This window comes from Pleurodeles waltl, chromosome 6 (genome assembly GCF_031143425.1).
Source record: "Pleurodeles waltl isolate 20211129_DDA chromosome 6, aPleWal1.hap1.20221129, whole genome shotgun sequence".
In the NCBI taxonomy this organism is placed as follows: Eukaryota; Metazoa; Chordata; class Amphibia; order Caudata; family Salamandridae; genus Pleurodeles; species Pleurodeles waltl.
Genome location: NC_090445.1, coordinates 241011187 through 241029689, shown reverse-complemented (window position 1 = coordinate 241029689; position 18503 = coordinate 241011187). Strand labels below are relative to the sequence as shown.

The 18503-nt window shown below is 44.7% G+C and overlaps 1 protein-coding gene across 8 annotated transcripts in view; it reads right to left on the bottom strand.

The window, feature by feature from the left end:
* Positions 1 to 18503, bottom strand: part of TANC2 (tetratricopeptide repeat, ankyrin repeat and coiled-coil containing 2) — a 1999198-nt gene that overhangs the window by 1846866 nt on the left and 133829 nt on the right. For all 8 annotated transcript variants that reach the window (XM_069238000.1, XM_069237998.1, XM_069238005.1 and 5 more), the window contains exon 2: positions 5706 to 5766. The gene's annotated coding sequence lies outside the window, so the exon portion shown is untranslated. The remainder of the gene's footprint in view (positions 1 to 5705; positions 5767 to 18503) is intronic.

Here is an 18503-nt window from a genome sequence, read left to right as displayed (position 1 = left end):
TACTCTGCAGCACTGCAATCTCCGGCACTGCACTCTACTCTGCACTATTCCACTCTAGGTCACTGCACTCTATGGCACTATATTCTACTCTGCACCACCACGCTACCCCACTCTATGCCACTCAACTCTACTCTGTGCCACTGGCCTCTACATCACTCAACTCTACACCACTCCGCACTACTCTAAGCCACTGTACGCCACTGCATTCTACTATGCATCTCGCTAATCTATGCCACTGCATTTTACAACGCTGCATTGTATGCCGCTGAATTCAATGGAGCTGAATTCAATGTCACTGCACTCTACTCTGCAACAGTCTGCGCCAAGGCATTCTACACCAGTCCACTCTATGCCACTCTAAACTACCCCACACTATGCCACTGCAATACACCAAAGTCTATAGCACTCCACTCTACGCTATTACACTCTACATCATTCTATGCCACTCTCCTCTATGCCACTATCTTTAGCCATGATGAACAGCAGTCACTCTGGTGAACAACATAGATAAAACACATTGGCAAAGTGAATAGCTCTTGTATGGGCAAGACTTACTGGTTTTGCCAATGCTTAATTTATTGATTACCATTCACATTTCTTGTCTTTAGTGCATAAATAAAACAATAAACAATAAAGGACACAACTGACAAGAGACACAATCAAAATTAAAAGAAGCATCAGTTTTCACTAACAGCAAAAAAATATGATATTCAAGCTAAAAGCGAGAAGCATCTGTAGTAGGTGGGTATTACAGTGGAGCGGATTCTTAAACATAACAAATGAAAGAAGAAATTAAGATTCTATGAATGGACGGCAGGCAAGGGTTACGCTTATCTTTCTTCGTTTTTTAACAGAGGTCAACATTAAGTATAACGGTCTTCGTTTCCCATAACACCAGGGGGAAAAAGTCACAGTTAAAACCAGAAAACGACCAATCAGGCGGTGACCAGACCCTCTATAGCCTTATGCCTCTGTTGTTGTCTTCTCTTTCTTCGCTGCTTGCCAGTCGAGTTAAGGGCCTCCAGCCACTTGGCCTCCTTAATTATTCTATTGTTGACAGTGTTTTCTTTTTGAGTGCTTTAGCTTGTGGGTATATGATCAATATTTCCTTTGCTCTGTGCACGGCCGAGGGAATGCTCCTCTGCGGCCGCTGTCAAGGTTTCCTTGACCCGCTACAGCACCTAGGGCCATTGCTGTGTCGGTCTACGACCACTAAAGGCTGCCGCATTCTTGCACCTCACTGATCCAGACCGTTGCACTCATTGGAATTTTCCTGTCAGCACAGCCGGGATTCAGTGTACTATTGGTGCCCTGTGCCTGAAGCCTTTACAACACCTAGGGAGTCTGTATTAGCCTGTGCTTGGCATGCACTGTTAAAACAGAGACGGACACCGGTCCAGGCGAGTCCATTTGCATGATGTATTGTTGTTAATAGGCGTGTGGTGTCCTGCAGGGCCTACGCCCTGTCACTGGCCCCTTGGGTCTCATTACTAGTCTAGGAACCCTCAACTCCATAGTCCCTTTTATAAGCTGGGTCGTCCCTCGGACACTGTGGTTTCCACCTAACACCTGAAATTCCCTGGTGGTTACTCCCCATTGCTTGTTCAATATGAGTGATATAGAAGAATCCTACCTTCTCACTGACCAATCTTTGAGGTTATGGATATCTCGGTCTCCAAAGCAGTGGCCCTGGCAGTAGCCCCACTGGAGAAGACACTTTTGCAGTACATAGAACGCTGCTTAAAACCCATCCCTGTGAGGGAAGTTGAACTGAATCTTTCTCCCCTCTGGGGGGGGCCCAACCAGCCCTCACCGCTGCTGAAACACAAAAAGGACCCTGCATTCGGCATCAATTTGGACGTGTTTCATAAGCTGAAACGCACCTTTTTGGCCCGCCAACAGCCTGGCACCCCTCACCCCATCATTCTCAAGAGGGGCTGGTGAACAGCATTAACCAGGATACTCCAGATATGTTAAATATGGAAAGCCTTCTGCATCCCCTGTTCCTCCTAATGGGTTTCCGCAGACAAGGTCACAACCTATGTCACAGGCAGCTTTGTAAGCCGCTAGACAAGGAAGTTCGCAACTCTCCTTGCCCATCTCTTAAGGACAAAGTGGCCCTCACACCTGACATTGACAAAAATATGGACACTTTCCTGGGGAAGTGCATGAGAGACCCCAAGAAGGGGATCAACCGGTACTGGTGGTCTTGCCGGGACAAGTTCTTGACGTGACAAGCCCACTTACCAGGATCTTGGATATGGCGGAGGAAGCCAAAGCATCAGGGAACCTCATCTCTATAGGAGTCCTCTCGGGTTGGGCTCAATGAGCCATCATTCTCCTGGGGAATGCAAATTGGGCCAGTTTGTCTGCATGGCGTTGTTCGCTCCTCATCAAAATCAACCCTAAATTGGTGTGTCTGGCCACCTTGGAGGTGGGCCCAGTGGCCCAGGGGGGATGTTCGGAGAACCCTTCATCAGGTAACTGGGTACATTTTGTCCAGACCTTTAACTCCCTTGATAAGACACAGGCATCCCTAAAACACATTTTCACGCCTCAGGTTTTTGCCAGAGATGGCCGAGGTAGGGGGCATTCGGACAGCTGCACTAACAATCTAGCCTCCACCAGAGGAAAGGATCAAAAGAAGGATCACAAAAAAGATCACTACCAAGACGCCTCCAAATTTGGAATCTTTTATTCCAGCTGGGTTACCCCAGACATCAAGGGGCATGAGGAGGACAACGGGGCAGCCCCACCCAGGGATTCTATTCAGGTGTGCATTCAGACTTACCCAGGTCAGGGTCTGGGTCACAGACTGCAGTATTTCTTCCACAACTGGCAATCTCTCACTTCAGATGCCTGGGTCCTCCAAATGGTGCAAGGGTTCCAAGTAAAGTTTTCGTCTCCCTCTCTCAGTAATGAGCCCATGTTCCTCTGGTTTTCTCCCCGGCTCACTCTTCTCTGGTGGCGAAGGAGGTCGCCAACCTTATCCACAAAGGGGCTATGGTATATACTTTTCCCCAACCCATGGGTTTTTTGAGCATCCTCTTCATCGTAGAAAAGAGGGACGGTGGTCAAAGACCGGTGATTACTTTAAAGCAATGCAACAAATGGTTGATGCATCTGCATTTCAAGATGGAGGGCATACATCTGCTCCGAATTCTTCTCTTGCCCAAAGATTCGATGACATGTCTAGACCTCCAAGGAAACCTACCTCCCGGTCTCAGTCTTCCCTCCCCACCGCCCCTTCCTCCAGTTCCAATGGAGAAAGCTTCTAATTAATCTCCCTACCTTTCGGTCTGTCATTATGTTTCACCAAGGTGATGCGTACGGTAGTGGAGTTCCTCAGGGCATGGTGAGTCCTCCTTATTATCTATCTGGATGACATCATCTTTTTGTATCAATCCCCTCAAAGTCTCTTGCGCCATCTGCAAATGGCAATCTCCCTTCTGGAGTCCCTAGGTTTTATAATCAATCAGCAAACGTAGGGCCTCATCCCAGCTCAGTCGCTGGTGTTCCTGGGCTTTGTGATAGACTCAGTGAGGGACACACTCCGCCTCCCTTCAAGGAAGATGACCAAGATCAAACATTAGCTATGTTTCCTGGCAACCCAGCTCAGGTGGCCTCCAAAACGTTCTCCCTCGGGCTGGGCTGGAAGATATGGTCAATGCTGCGGACTAGTCCTCTGATTCAACCTTTAAAAGACTTTATTTTAAACCAGTCCCCAGCTTTGCTCTCCTCGTTGTGAATAAGCTTTAAACCAGCAAAATCCTTGCCTCTGGTCCTGCCACTGAAAAGAAATTCCCTCGCTAAAGTAACTGAAAGTTTTAGTTCTATTAACACAGAGGCAAGGATTAACCCACCCGATTATCTTCCCTCCTGAGAGTGGAATTATTTGTTGTTGAAGTAAGTTTGGCCCTGTTTCCAATTGCATGTTCATGATTGCCATATCCACCCTATATAGCCCAGAAATCCAGTTCATTTCTGGGCAAAATGGGGTAGGTATGGCAATCACAGGGACATATTGGATGGGCCTTCCTTTATCTAGTTACAAACTGCAGATAAGGCTAGTGGGTTTTCTTCTCAAAATTGCAGATGGTGAAGACTCTGGGCTAAAATCAATTTAGTAAAAGTGGTCACAAGTTGCACAACAACTTTGACATACTTTGGCCTACGTACTAGTAGGTCGATTCCCAAAATATGGAAAATACGGAATCATGGTAGCTAATCCAACCCAACTCATCAACATTACTAATGTAGGTAGCAAATTGCGACCTAGTAAGACTAGCCAAAACCATAAGGACGGTGGCCTGCTAGGGTCAGCAGACAACCATATCTGTGCCTGTGACTGCTTTTAAATAAAACAAACTTTTTTTTTTTTAATTCTTTTTTCTTTGTAAGATGCAGCCCATTTTCCTTAAACAAAAATGGGTTGTGGCTGAAAAAAAAAAAAATACAAATTTAGGCAGTGGTCTTCTGGAGACTCTATCCCACTTGTGAACAGGTTACCACCCTTTAAGCTGGTGGTAAAATATTAATGTTTTGTGATTGGATTTTGTCACAATGTTAATACATACAACAAGGAATGGGTTTTTTGAAGGGACGCTCCAAATACATTCCTTCCAAATACAGATTCTTTATGGTTTCCTAAAACCATGTAAGGAATCAGAAACGTTTTGTTGAATTGTTAACTGGATTTAGTACATTTCAATAAGTGTTACAGCAGTCGTAACTCTCAAAGATTCACCAAATCGAAGGGTTTGAGAACGTTAAAACATTTTTAACATGACATCCCAAACTCCTCTCAACTGTTTGAAACAGTGTGATCTGGTAAGACGAATACTTCAGTTCTGATTTAGTTGGGCTGGATAAATTGCTTTCAGGCGTCATTGCCAATGTGCCTCATCTGTGGCTTGTCAACTTTCAGTACTTATGCAATCGCCTCGCTAAAATTGCAACATTAAGTACAAATAGAATAGATTTGAATAATTTTAAATTGGTTTGTAACGAGATGGTGTGCTATTTCCATTTCTAGAGGGAGGCAACTGTTAAATTTCTCTGTTCCAAGAGAAGTATTACTCTACTACAAATATCAAATGGTTACTTAAGAAATGACATACACTGCATGGCTGGACTGGGTAGAAGGTAGCTTAAAAATATTAAAACTCTCCAATGAGAGAATTTATGTGCAACAAACATACAAGGTTGTCAGGGTAAAAAAAACAGATGCGTTCTCAAAAATCGATGGCATGTGCTATTGTAATCTAATGTACCAAGATACAGCGATTTAAAATTATTTCAATACATAAAATTGTTTTACAACTACTTGCAGAACTTGTTTCACAAACTAAAGGGCAATGGTAGTGATGTCAAGATAGATAGGAAACAAACTGTCACAAAAATTAGCAAAAACGTGGCTAGGTGAAAGAGTAACCCAAACATCAATAAATCTATATTTCTAACACTTCTCTTAGTTGGTCTAATAGTTCTTAATTTGTATGCGTTACGATAAGGCTACATGTTGGCATGCAAAGTTATTCCCAGAAATTAAGCATCATGAATGCTCGACTCTTAGACTCCTGATGGGGATCTCACATCTCCACCATGCAAAAGTAGTGTTTTTTTAATTAGCAGATCATTCCTTGGGCTGTAATAATACACCGAGACAGAAGCATAAATATGAGGTAATGTTTTAATTTACTTACCTAAGTGCTCGAAAAGAAAAATGTACAAGTCTTTGCCATCTGCAGCATTTGACCTTCCCCCCTGAAATAAATAAGGTATTGCTGTTAGGCTGTGCATTTTCTCAGGAAATTAAACAATTTACCATAAAACTTGTAAAATCTTTTCATTTTAGATATAGAATATTGGGATATTTTAGACATTAATCTGGCATTACAAAACGTAAAGCAGAGTAACACAATCTTCTCTTAGTGTTTGGCTTTTCGTTTTTTTTAATATTTTTTTTTTTACTTTTACTTTTAGAGGCCATAAGTAAACCTTTATCAATGCGTCTGTTATGGCATTCACAATGACATTCACAATGTTCTTTCACCTACTGAACCATGGGTCAATGGGCCAGCTCACTTCTACCACTGGGTAACTTCACTGTGAGTGACAGAATTTTACTCTTTCACAAGAAGAACATATGCATACCAAGTTGCCCACTTGACTGCCAAGTACTACTAAGGCAATGTGTATGTTTTGAGACCATAAGAACAAGTTACTTACCTTCGGTAACGCATTATCCGGTAGAGACTACCTAGCTGCAGATTACTTACCTTTGAATTTCCTGGCATCAGCTTGGAATCCTGAATCTTCTGCTGAGCAGTACGCTGCGCACGCCGTCAGGGGGAGTCTTTTGGATCTGCGCACGTCGTTCAGCTCTTTGGAGCCGTCTGTGATGTCACGGTCACCTATAAAGGCACCACCCTGGCACGTGTACAACAGTTATTTTACCCACTAACTTCCATGCCAGAAGCGCAGAGTCATGGATAGAACTAACAGTTAGTCTGCGCAAAACTAGGGCAAGAAAAGGGATAAACCCTAACCATTCTACACATATCCGCAGAGCCCCCGGTCAAACGCGCCCTCTAAGAGGCTGCTTCCTGGCCAATGCATAGCAGATCTTGATGCAGAGAGCGAAATGGTTTGTTTCTGCACTGTCCGACCCTTCTTTGCTCCCACGTACAACACAAAGAGTTTTTTCATCCACCCAGAACTCTTTTGTGTGGTCATGGTAGAACGACAATGCTTTTTTTGGGTCCAGCAGGTGGAGTCGCTCCTCTTCCTTAGAGGGATGCGGTGGAGCAAAGAAGATGGGCAGGGTGAAATTCTGACCCCCAAAGAATGGGGTCATCACCTTATGGAGGAAAGAGGCATGTGTTCTGACAATTACCTTGTCTGGGAACATAGTGAGATACAGTGGCTTGGATGAAAGAGCTAGCATCTCGCTCACCCTCCTAGCAAATGTTATCGCCACTAAGAAGGCTGTTTTGATGGCGAGCAGCCGGAGGGGACAGTTGTGTAAGGGCTCAAAAGAAGCACACATTAGAAACATAAGGACCAGATTTAAGTCCCATTGGGGCATAACATAGGGCATAGGAGGAAACATATTTACAAGCCCTTTCAGGAATCTATGTACATGGGAGATTTGAAAAAAGAAGACTGATCAGGTAGCCGAAGAAATGCAGATAAGGCAGAAATATAGCCCTTGAGAGTACCCAAGACAGATCCCTGCTGGGCAAGGGATAGTACAAAGAGAAGGCTATCAGAAAGAGAAGCAGAAAGAGAATCGATAGACCTTTCTGTACAATAATATACAAAGCGTTTCCAATGGCAGGCGTACACAGTTATAGTGGAGGGGCGCCTGGCTGCCAAAATAACTTTACAGACTTAGGGAGGAAGGTTAAAAGCCATCAACTGTCGCCGCTCAATCTACACGCATGTAGACGCACAGTTGACAGGTTTAGGTGGAGAACCTTCCCCTGCTGCTGCAACAGAAGATCTTCCCGAGAGGCAACCTGATTGGAGGATTGATGTTCATTGTCAGAAGCTCAGGATACCAAACTCTCCTTGCCCAATCCGGAGCCACTAGGATTACTTGGGCCCGGTTGTTCTTGATCTTTTTGAGAACTCTGGGCAGAAGTGGTATGGGTGGAAAGGCGTACAGGAGGCCTGAATTCCACTTGCGATGAAAAGCGTCGCCGAGCGATTGCCGCCTTGGAAACTCCAACGCGCAATACTGCTGATATTGCGCATTCTCTGCGGAGGCGAACAGATCTAACCAAGGCTCTCCCCACTGCTGAATAAGTCCTTGAGCCACTTCCAGTTGGAAACTCCATTCGCAATCCGCTAGGCATCGACGGCAGAATTTGTTTGCTCTGGCGTTCAGAGAACCTGCCAGGTATTGAACCACCAGGGTTATGCCCTGCTGTTCCAGCAATGTCCATAGACGCAGGGCCTCTTGACAAAAGGTCCATGACCCCTCACAGTCCTGCTTGTTGCAGTACATTGTGGTGGTGTTTTACATGAACATCTGCACTTCCTTCCCTTTTACAATAAGAAGAAATGCTTTCAATGCAAGTTGGATCGCCTGGAGCTCCAGTAAGTTGATGTGGAGTCCTGATTCTGCTGGGGACCAAAAGCCTCTGAAGTCAGGCTCTCCCAGGTGGCCTCCCCATCACCATCCGAGAAGTGACACACAGGTCACTACTGTGAGAGCTGGTTGGGCAAGGGAGAGGAGTCTGCCTCTGACCCAATCACAATTCACTAACCACCACCTCAGGTCTTTTGCAATTACCTCCAAAATCTGAACCTTGTCGGTAAGATTCCCCTGATACTGCGCCCACTGGAACTTCAGGTCCCACTGCAGAGCCCTCATATGATATCTGGCATGTTTGACTAACAGGATGCAGGAGGCTAGGAGTCCCAACAGCCTCAGAGTCTGTGTCACCGAAGTCCAGGATAGAGGATAAAATATCAGCATCATAACGCTGCTCAGGTGGATAAGCCTGAAACTGCACTGTGTCCAGAAGGTCTCTGATGAAAAGGGAGCTTCTGAGAGGGAGTCAGGTGTAACTTTGGCACATTTATTGTGAACCCCAGCGAATGCAGCAGGTTTGCTGTAGTCTGAAGGTGGTTTACGAGAGCCTGTAGTGTAGAAGCCTTCAACAGCGAGCCGTCGAGGTAGGGGAAGACTGAAACCCCAAACCTGCGCAGATGAGCTGCTACCACGCCATCACTTTGGGGGACACCCAACGGTCACTGGTTCGAAAAGAAGCACAGTAAACTGAAAATGCTCATGGCCCACCTTGAACCACAAGAAGCGCCTGTGGGCGGGCAGGATGGGGATGTGAAAATATGCATCCTGCAAGTCCAACGCTACCATCCAGTCTGCTTGGTCTAGGGCAGACAAGACCTGAGCAAGAGTGAGCATCTTAAATTTTTTCTTTTTGAGGAAGAGATTGAGGTCCCTTAAATCCAAGATAGGGCGAAGACCCTTGTTCTTTTTTGGAATCGGAAAGTACCGGAATAACAACCACTGCTTACTTCTGACATCGGGACCCTTTCTATGGCTCCCTTGGCCAAGACAGCCGTAACTTCTTGGCGGAGCAAGACTAAATGATCCTCCATCAGCAGTTCTTTTAATGGAGGCATAGAGGGAGGGAACGACTGGAAGGGAATAGCTCTTCTGTATGATCTGCAAAACCCATTTGTCCGATGTTATTGACTGCCAGTGAGGGAGATGAAATGGAATCCTCCCACCAGCTGGGCGTGAGTGATCTTGCAGAATCATACTATGGAGGAGGGGGTTCTGGGTGGTGGCAGACCTCTGGCTAGACCCTCTGGGTTTGCAGGTACCATGACCTCATCCTCGCACTGGATCCCGAGATGACAGAGCACTGTTGCTGACTTGAGGGTGGCGTGGGGTGGTACCACACCCCTTCTGAAACCTCGAAAGGGGCGAAAGCCAGACTGCTGGCGAGCAAGCGCTGAGAGGCCCAAGGATCTGGCCGTAGCTTGAGAGTCCTTGAACCATTCAAGCGCCAAGTCTGCATTTTCTCCAAATAGGCACAAGACAATGAAGGTTTGCCTGGACATCCCCCGATAAGCCAGATGTACGGAGCCAGACGTGGGGTCGAAGGGCCACCGTCGATGAAATCGCCCTACCCAGTGCATCAGTCGTGTCCAAGCCACATCGTATGGTAAACTTGGCTGCATCTCTCCCATCTTTTACCGCTTGCATGAGAGTGTCCCACACACAGGACCTGGGGCAGCACATGTGACACCGGATACCACAAAGTATGGGAAAAAACATCCCAATAGGCATGCAGTGCTTACAGACCTCAATGCCAGGCTGGAGGAAGAAACCATTTTCTGTCCAAGCTGTTCCAGCCTCTTGGATTCCCTATCCAGGGGAGCGGAAGGGAAGGCACCATGGGAAGTGGAGGCCTGGACCGATGTGGAAACCCCCGGCTGAAGCACCTCAGTCAGGACGTTAGTCCTGATTGGCACCCTAGGCAAATCTAGATCCAAGACCTCAGCTGCCCTCAGAACCACCATAGCATATGAAGCACCCTCTTCTGTAGCCACAGTAGGAGGTGAGAGCATGCCACTATCTGGAGAAGTATCTAGCCCACTGGCTTCCCCTAGTTCCTCATACCGGTCCATATGCTCCAATCCATACTTTAAAGGGTCATAGAACCCTCCCCATTCCTCCTCGGTACCTGGCTGTTCAGAATAAGCCTCAGGTACTGATCCGACAGGCATGGCTAAGTCTAAGTCCGCTTGGACTTCTATTTCTTCTTCTTGTGCCTCGACCTCGAGTGCGAAGAAGAGGGCTTAGGGCTCCTGGAGCGGTCCTGCGACCTCCTCCTCGATCGGGACCATGACGTCCTAGGAGTTGCGCCAACCAAAGTCGACTGCCGGGCCGCCATGAGCTTCAGACACCGTCCCCTCAAAGCTTTTGGGGTCATGGTGCCGTCAGTCGGAACAAGACTTCGAGTCTCGGTCTCTGTCGAGGCACCAGAGACATACCTGATAGGGGTCCGTCACTTATATGGCGCGATAGCAGGCACCACACGGCTTGAACCCCATCTTCCACAATGACATCCTGCACAGACTTAAAAAAGCTCGACAAAAGGGTCGAAAAGGCCCTGCCAAAAAAGGCAGAGGGTAGCTCGAATTCGGACCTGCGCATAACTGGCGCAGAAGGAAAAGAACTGACATCCACGCAATGGGGTGGTGCTTTTACAGGCAACCGTGACATCACAATTACGCTGACAACGCCACACTGAGCCGAACGACTTATGCAGATTCAAACAACGCCACCCGACGGCGCGAAAGGGGACTGCTCAGCAAAAAATTCCGGATTCCAAGCTGACGCCAGCAAATTCAAAGGTAAGGAATTTGCAGCAAGAAGTCTGTTGGTGAGAGCCTGGAAATTCCCCCCAACAAAAGCGTTGTACAACAAAAAAGACAAAATAAGCACCGATGAAGCTAAGAGGCCAGCAGTCAACATTACACTTACTGGCATTGCAAATGCTTGTTTAATCCCCTTGCTATAGTGGACAGCAGTTGACATCCTCTCCGTAAATAGGTTGTCCACAGGGACAACCGGAGGCTTCCCCCAGTTAACTAACTGTGGAGCCTGACACAGACTCACTTCCGCATCAGCCCTGCTGCTCCCATCCAAAACTCCTCCCCCTGTAGGCCCCACTACCTCCCAGCCAATCAAACACATCAGACAGCTGTAAGGAACACTAACTTTACAAATTCCACTGGACGGCACAACAAGGAGCAGGTACGGGCAGCTCCGCAGGCATCAGGTGAGAGTATTCCCCTTCCGAGAGAGGACTCTTTCAAAAAGATCTGTGTGCACATACCTCTGGTGCACTGCAATCTATGGGCAGGGCTCACATTCTACACCAGGGATATGTTGATATAGGAAGTTGGAAGGTCAGCTCCCCAGGCCTGGGTCGATACCACCCAGGGTGTCCAATATGACATTTTGTATTATCTCATTAGCCGGGCGGGCTGTAAGGACCTCGAGCAGGGCAAGGAAGATTTGCAAGTCTCTTTCTTTTTTTTTAACTTCTGATGCCTGGGACCTTTCCGGTACCCACCCAGTCAGCTCAGTAAAATAAACAGAGTGTGTCCATTGCTCCACAATTTAATTTGTGGTTTGTGAAACAGGGTTGTGGAATTTATGTCGCTCGGTGCCAGAGACATATTAATTGGGATCAGGGACAAGAAGTTTCAACATCCGTTTTATTCAGAGGACAAGTAGATATTCCCTTTACCTTCCTGAACCAATTAGCACCACACAATGTTATTTTGTTTTTAAGTACACAATCCGTTGAACCTTTTTCACTTGTAATTACAGTAAACAGGTTGAGATCTTCACCCTCATGCTCACAGATAATCACAGATGTGAAAAAATATCTTGTGAACACTGGAAATGTTTGCAAACCTGTGGTTGGCTGTATGCTTGGACTGAACACTAGGCTGTGATCACCTGGAAAAAATCTGTGAATAGCAACTACAAATATTTGTTACAGGTGCAAATTATGGTGTCTGCTTAGTGGTGGGTGTTGTCTGTAGATGGCTGTAGAGAGTGATGACAGAAATAACCCATGCCTGTCCAAAAGATCAGGAACAAAAAGACCACCGAAAAGGGGTACAGTAAATTTTCTAGAGATACACATCAAGCTAACTCATCATTACGGCACCGCATCACACTGACATTCAGGTTCTTTCATAGTGAAACCAGCCTGCTCAAGCTAAGTGAGGGGGCGGGCCATTACTGCTGACTGGCAGCAGGGGAAGAGGAGTGGTGCACATTCAAAAAAGTGCGAGCTGTCAGATGGCTGGGTGGACAACAGGCACAGGCCTCCACTGCCTGCAGAAGCGTTGAGCCAGCCCGCACCAACCAATCCAGACGCTTCTCAAAAACTGCTGGACACCAGGGATGATTTTTTTTGTTTATTTTTATTATTTTTTTATGTGGAGAGCGACCCCTTAGGGAAGGGTTGCTCCCCAGGAGGCAAAATTACTTTATTAGGTAAATTTTTATTTGGCCAATTTTTTTTGGGCCAATCTGCCCCCAAGGGGGGCGAAAACCACTAGACACCAGGGATTTTTTTTTCTATTACTGAATGAGGGGAGCGGCCCCTTGGGCAAGGGTCGCTCTCCCCAAGGGGGCAAAAGATTTTTAGGCCTTTTCTGCCCCTCCTAGGGGTAGATCCACCAAGGGTCGCTCCCCATGGGGGCACATTACAAACAATAGTGGGGTGGTGGCTAACAACCAGTATGGGCCTGGTTAAGCCCCCAACCCAACTGAAGGGGGTAACAGTCTTTGAGCTCTCCTCCTGCACACTAAAACATCTTATCCCATGGCAAGCAAGAGGACGTTTTATTATTTTGGATTTTAGTTTTACATTTGGGCCATGAGAACTTGGCTAACTCTCAAAATCGTCCTACTTGGAATGGTGAGGGCTGCACTTTTTGGACTTTGGGTCGTGGCCATGTAAAAAATACAGAAGACCTAGACTTGCTGGCTGAAGTTTTCAATTTGTCAATGCCTGTTTAAAACTGACATTTCAAACTGCATTGTACATACAGAAACTGAGCTTAACATCTAACCATTTTTATAGTCTGTCTTGAAACCTCCATCTCTCACCAGGTAATTATGTGAGAATCACCAAGAGAGGGGCTTTGACTCCACCCACATGTTGAGAGCCAGACACAGGTTTTGATTGGGCAGAAACTGGGTGCTTCCACAAAAGAAGTCACTGCTCTACATTGTGCTCATTTTATTTATTTATCCTGCTGCCTGTGCTTAAACTTTCTGGGACACAGACACTAGATAACTTATGGGGGTTTTCTCTGACAGCAGCACAGATGGGAGGAGAGCAGTCATTAAAATACATGGATTTTTAAGTCTGGCTTGAAAATAAATTTGTAAGCCAGACCTATTGCACTGCCTATGTTTGTTCCAGCTATGGTGCAAGTACAGCAAAAGATGCAAGATGCTGATCCCTTTACATTATAAAAAGTCAGGGTGTGTGAAAACACATTTCTGGTTATATTCTCAACAGAACTATTTTTCAAATTATAAAACTTTAAAATTGTGGTAAATCCTTTTTGATATTGCAAGAGCATCTTCCTAGTTAGGTAAATACATTATTGATGCCAAGTAGAAGACAAGGTAGCACAATTTGAAAGAATGAGATTTTGGACCCCATTCCTTAGGTATCAAAGAAGACGGGCCCCAGGATCACAGCCATATCCTCCTTCTCTACTACTGATAACAAGATAGAATAAGATGCAGGCTCCGGTGAACTGCCTGACTAAAAGAGCTTGTGGAGGAGGGGGGGGGGGGGGGGGGGGGGGGGAAGCAGAAAGAAGACTACAGTTGTAGACACGTTGTGGATGAGTTGAACTCATTTATATGTGGTTGTGCTTAAAATGTGGTATAGTTAGGATGCCGATTACTGTTTATTCCCTGTGCTTGCCACGCTAAATAATTTTGATATGATGAGTGATCGTGTATGGTGTCTTTATAACTAAAGTGTTTAAAAAATGCACTTTCTAAATAGTTCATGCTCAGTTAAAGTTAATACACAAGTGGTAACACTTCTTAACATCTTGAGTAAACCTGCATAACAGAGTTTAACTGGGGGAAGCATTAATTTTATGGAATATTACGCAGGAAGTGTAGGTATTCCAAGTTGTGATCAAATACGCGGGTCACAGGCAGTGGCAAACCCAAGCCTAAACAGGCTACAATGGGCTCCTGCTGAAGCTCCATCTTCATTGGTGGGTAAAGAAGATCCGGGTAGCTCCTGGCAGATGGGAGCTGCACCTTACTGCAACAAATGGTTCAGCGGTTTGTGGACCACAATACAAACCTGTAATTATCCGGAGCAATATCAAATGGCTTGGAGTATCTCTGCCTTCAATACCCACTAGCAGCATGAGCACATAGCACAGATTGGAACTAGGGACGCTAGTAGAGCATCTGGCTTTGCTCTGAGCTTGTATGGCTGATGGGCACAGTCCTACAGCAGAAGGTGAGGTGATCAGGAAGGTACCTGGTCGCCAGCTGCAGATGACTCCAGGCAAGACTTGGGAGCCTTAGGCAAGACTTGGAAAAGAAAAAACACTGCAAGATAGCCGCTGTGCCTTTTTAAACATGTTTTACTGAACAACAAACAGCAGCAGCCTATGAGATCACATATTTGAACACACAGGATATTGTCACATCTTTAATTTAACATTTCAACATGCTTGAAAAACATTTTGTAATGACAAATTAGCAATAAAAATAAAGTGCGGAGAGGCTCAAAATGGGAAGTGAGTGGCATGGCAGTGGCTCCAAAAATAATAAATCTGAAAAATGTAAAATAAAACAAGCACTGATAATGCTAATATTTTTTGTTTATAAATCAAAGCTCCTCCTCAGACACTGTTGCGCGCAGAAACTCTATAATACATCATTCATGCACTGTCACACACCCTTGCACTCATGCATTCATTCATTAATCCACTAACTCATTCTTTCATTCACTCACTTAAGCAAACAGAATAAAATAAGCACATACATACTCAACATATGCAGGATAAATGAAAAGTATAAAAGAAAACATGGTGCAGCAAAAAGCACAGGATACACTAACAAATTCAAACAGCAGCGGGTGGCCATTCTATATATATATATATATATATATATATATATATATATATATATATATATACACATACACATATATACATACACATACACATATATACATATATATATATATATATGGAAAATGTCACTTACCCAGTGTACATCTGTTCGTGGCATTAGTCGCTGCAGATTCACATGCTGTGCACATCCCGCCATCTGGTGTTGGGCTCGGAGTGTTACAAGTTGTTTTTCTTCGAATAAGTCTTTTTTTCGAGTCACGAGACCGAGGGACTCCTCCCATTTCGACTCCATTGCGCATGGGCGTCGACTCCATCTTAGATTGTTTTCCCCGCAGAGGGTGAGGTAGGAGTTGTGTATGCTAGTAATAGTGCCCATGCAATGGAGTGAATACGTATGTACATAATGAAGTTTAAAGTAATATTTTTACAAATTTACAAATGTTCAAGATCTACTTCTAAACGGCTACAGGCTCCCGGGGAGGCGGGTGGGCGCATGTGAATCTGCAGCGACTAATGCCACGAACAGATGTACACTGGGTAAGTGACATTTTCCGTTCGATGGCATGTGTAGCTGCAGATACACATGCTGTGCATAGACTAGTAAGCAGTTATCTCCCCAAAAGCGGTGGTTCAGCCTGTAGGAGTTGAAGTTGTTTGAAATAATGTTCGTAGTACAGCTCGACTTACTGTGGCTTGTTGTGCCGTTAACACATCTACACAGTAGTGTTTGGTAAATGTATGAGGCGTAGACCATGTTGCTGCTTTACATATTTCGTTCATTGGAATATTTCCTAGAAAGGCCATGGTAGCACCTTTTTTTCTGGTTGAGTGTGCCTTTGGTGTAATAGGCAGCTCTCTCTTTGCTTTAAGATAGCAGGTTTGAATACACTTAACTATCCATCTAGCAATGCCTTGTTTAGAAATTGGATTCCCTGTATGAGGTTTTTGGAAAGCAATAAATAGTTGTTTTGTTTTTCGAATTAGTTTTGTTCTGTCAATGTAGTACATTAGTGCTCTTTTGATGTCTAATGTATGCAGTGCTCTTTCAGCTACAGAATCTGGCTGTGGCACTGGTAATTCTACCGTTTGATTCAAGTGGAACGGTGAGATCACTTTTGGTAAAAAAATTTGATTTGTCCGTAGAACTACTTTATGCTTGTGTATTTGAATAAATGGTTCTTGTATGGTAAATGCTTCAATCTCACTTACTCTTCTTAAAGATGTGATGGCAATTAAAAATGCAACTTTCCATGTTAAGTATTGCATTTCACAAGAGTGCATGGGCTCAAAAGGTGGACCCATGAGTCGTGTTAAGACAATGTTAAGGTTCCATGAAGGAACTGGTGGTGTTCGTGGTGGTATAATTCTCTTTAGGCCTTCCATAAATGCTTTTATGACTGGTATCCTAAATAATGAAGTTGAGTGCGTAATTTGCAGGTAGGCTGAAATTGCGGTCAGATGTATCTTTATTGAAGAGAAAGCTAGCTTTGACTTTTGCAATTGTAGTAAGTATCCTACTATATCTTTGGCAGATGCGTGTAAGGGTTGAATTTGATTATTATGGCAGTAATAAACAAATCTTTTCCACTTATTTGCATAGCAGTGTCTAGTGGTAGGTTTCCTAGCTTGTCTTATGACCTCCATACATTCTTGTGTGAGGTCTAAGTGTCCGAATTCTAGGATTTCAGGAGCCAAATTGCTAGATTCAGCGATGCTGGATTTGGATGTCTGATCTGTTGTTTGTGTTGTGTTAACAGATCTGGTCTGTTTGGTAGTTTGACATGAGGTACTACTGAGAGGTCTAGTAGTGTTGTGTACCAATGTTGTCTTGCCCATGTCGGTGCTATTAGTATGAGTTTGAGTTTGTTTTGACTCAATTTGTTTACTAGATATGGAAGGAGTGGGAGAGGGGGAAAAGCGTAAGCAAATATCCCTGACCAGCTCATCCATAACGCATTGTCCTGAGACTGATCTTGTGGGTACCTGGATGCGAAGTTTTGGCATTTTGAGTTTTCTTTTGTTGCAAATAGATCTATTTGTGGTGTTACCCACATTTGGAAGTAAGTGTTTAGTATTTGGGGGTGAATCTCCCATTCGTGGATCTGTTGGTGATCCCGAGAGAGATTGTCTGCTAACTGGTTCTGAATTCCTGGAATAAATTGTGCTATTAGGCGAATGTGGTTGTGAATCGCCCAATGCCATATTTTCTGTGTTAGGAGACACAACTGTGTCGAGTGTGTGCCTCCCTGTTTGTTTAGGTAATACATTGTTGTCATGTTGTCTGTTTTGACAAGAATGTGTTTGTGTCTTATTATGGGTTGAAATGCTTTGAGCGCTAGAAATACCGCTAACAGTTCTAAGTGATTTATGTGAAACTGTTTTTGCTGTATGTCCCATTGTCCTTGGATGCTGTGTTGATTGAGGTGTGCTCCCCACCCTATCATGGAAGCATCTGTTGTTATTACGTATTGTGGCACTGGGTCTTGGAAAGGCCGCCCTTGGTTTAAAATTTATACTGTTCCACCATTGAAGCGAGATGTATGTTTGGCGGTCTATCAACACCAGATCTAGAAGCTGACCCTGTGCTTGTGACCATTGTGATGCTAGGCACTGTTGTAAGGGCCGCATGTGCAACCTTGCGTTTCGGACAATGGCTATGCATGAAGACATCATGCCTAGTAGTTTCATCACCAGTTTGACTTGTATCTTTTGATTTGGATACATGGTCTGTATCACATTGTGAAATGTGTGAACTCTTTGTGGACTTGGAGTGGCAATCCCTTTTGCTGTGTTGATTGTTGCTCCTAAGTATTGCTGTGTTTGACACGGCAGAAGGTGTGACTTTGTGTAATTGATTGAGAAACCTAGTTTGTGGAGGATTTCTATGACATATTTTGTGTGTTGTGAACACCATCTTAGCGTGTTGGTTTTGATTAACCAATCGTCTAGGTACGGGAACACATGTATTTGCTGCCTTCTGATATGTGCAGCTACTACTGCTAGGCATTTTGTAAAAACTCTTGGTGCAGTTGTTATTCCAAATGGCAACACTTTGAATTGGTAATGTATCCCTTGGAATACAAACCTTAGGTACTTTCTGTGTGAAGGATGTATTGGTATATGGAAATATGCATCCTTTAGGTCTAGTGTTGTCATGTAGTCTTGTTGTTTGAGCAGTGGGATTACGTCTTGTAATGTAACCATGTGAAAGTGATCTGATTTGATGTAGGTATTTAATGTTCTGAGATCTAGTATAGGTCTCAGACTCTTGTCTTTTTTTGGGTATCAGAAAGTACAGGGAGTAA